Source organism: Mus pahari, chromosome 5, assembly GCF_900095145.1.
Source record: "Mus pahari chromosome 5, PAHARI_EIJ_v1.1, whole genome shotgun sequence".
In the NCBI taxonomy this organism is placed as follows: Eukaryota; Metazoa; Chordata; class Mammalia; order Rodentia; family Muridae; genus Mus; species Mus pahari.
The window spans coordinates 81,933,092-81,935,396 of record NC_034594.1 but is presented as its reverse complement, the minus strand read 5'-3'; positions in this window follow the sequence as shown (position 1 = coordinate 81,935,396).

Here is a 2,305-nt window from a genome sequence, read left to right as displayed (position 1 = left end):
GGAACTCGGAGAGAAGAAAGCACTGCCAGAAACCAATTGCCCACTTTTTTTTTTTTTTTGCCCTAAATAAGTTTCAACTATAACAAGAAGCAGGAAATGAAATGGGCTAACCTGATTGGCAGCAGCTCACGTTTCTCTTCAGTGATCATGGAATATAAACAGTGGAAAGCAAATCTGTAGTGTCAACAGACTCAGATTTCAGGAGTTGGGACACAGGGCTGTATGAATGGGAACAATGACCAAATCTGTGCCTGTGCTGATCTCCAGGCCATTCGTGGGGAAACTGGTATCCCATCTCTAAGGACATGGGAGGCCTCTGTGGCTGACCCTTCTTTCCTAGTCCCTTTGTTTCAACCATTTCCTTACTCTATGAGATGTCTCCACTATCTGGCTTATTATTAACAACATGGTGAGACATGCTTCATTCTGGGGATCTTAGCCACTCCCTCTCCTCTGTATACATGTAATTCTGGCTATAAAAAACTGGTTTTCAGAATACAGACTTTTAAAAATTATCTTATTCTTAATGAAAGTATGATCATATCGTTTCCCTCTTTCCTTCGTGTAACCTCTTCTATCCCCCTCCTCTCTGCCGCTGCCTCTCAAATACAACCTGCTGAGCCCAGTTCCTACTTCTTGTATGTATGAGAGCTGACCACTCAGGGTTAGATCACCACTTAGGGGCCGCATGCCTGGAGAACACTAATTCTCCCTCTGTCACTGCTGTAGCTCTTCATCTGGGGCAAGGCCACGGTGCAACCCTTGTTTAGGTGTCCCTGTTGCTGAGCTGCCATGGGTGTAGCTACCCTGACTTATCTAGAAGATAGGATTGAGAATCTGACTTCCTATCAACATTCTTCCCCTCTCCTCTTCTTTAATGTGACTTTAGCCTTACTGGGGTTAGGATTACGGGTGAGCTGACATAGCTCTCCAGCATTTATGTGGGTTCTGGGTTCCAGAGCTTGCTCAGCAGAATTCCAGCTACTGCTCTATCTCTCAGCATCATGAAGCTCCCTGTTCACTGCTGGGTGTTACCTGCTTCCACACACACACTACTTAGATACCTAATCTCCTAATGGTGGATGCCGAGAAGTCCGGATTTCTACTTGGAAAACCCAGGATGGTGGATGCTGCCTTGGACGGCGTTTGGTGTGGGTTCCTCTTGATTTTTGCAACTGTAGTAAATGATTGGTGGATGCTGAGGACATTTTCTTCAAGAAAGCCGTGTTGGAGTTCCCACAGCCTCATCAACTGTGTGGAGCCAGATGTAAAGCTCACTAGTGGAATGGGATTTATTTTGCTTGCGCCTAGTGACCAGGGAGTTTTAGCTTCTGTGAGTGGCTTGTTTGGTTATTGGCGTGGACTCTTTTGTGTCCATAGCGTCTGGCCATTATTCTATGTGGGTTGTTTGTCCCTGTTTTGAATGAGCAAGATGGCACAAGAAGAGAGCATCGTGGTCAAGCCTAACAGAGCAACCCATGACAGGAAGATGGCAACCCTGGGGGAACACTGATGGCTGCAGCAGCAACAGACCATTATCAGCTACCTAAAGACAGAACCACAATGAACCTCCCACTCCTCCTGGTGGCAGAGAGCCAGCAGTCTCTCCCCAATCTTGTCTGTTTTATTTTAATTAATTAATTAACTAATTAATTAATTTGGCGTTAGAAATTGAACCCATGGCCTTTCGAATGCTGGACAAGTCCTCTGTTATTGAACCACACCCCCTCGGCCTGCTTATATGGTTTATAACTTACTCTGTGTATAGGAGTTGGTTAGTCCAGCTTCCCCCACCAACTCCCTCAACCCCTCACTCCCTAAGTAAATTGGTTAATAGCTCTTTATTATAAATAAACACGAGAGCTAACTCTGGAACAGTGTGCATGTGAGTCCTCTAGGAACTGAACTCAGGTCGTCACACTTGGCAGTCAGTCCCTTTATCCCCTTAACCATCTCACCAGCCTCAATTGGGTTTATCAAAAGCTCCAGGAAAGATGGAGAGGGATGAGGAACCAGGTGTGAACGGGAGCCCCAGAAACAGGAAAGATAACCCATAGTCATCTACAGGAACAGCTTGGTAAAGACACCACTGGCTATAAACATTGTAGCTATTCTCTACAGATACTGGACACTGCCTCTGACAGTGGTTGTTGTTAGCAGTCTATCTAAACTCCACCCCACAGTTACCTGGCAATAGCCAGGTGCCTGGCCCACTATATAAGGGGCTGGTTGGTTGCCCCCTCCTCTCTCTCTCTCTCTCTCTCTCTCTCTCTCTCTCTCTCTCTCTCTCTCTCTCTCTCTCTCT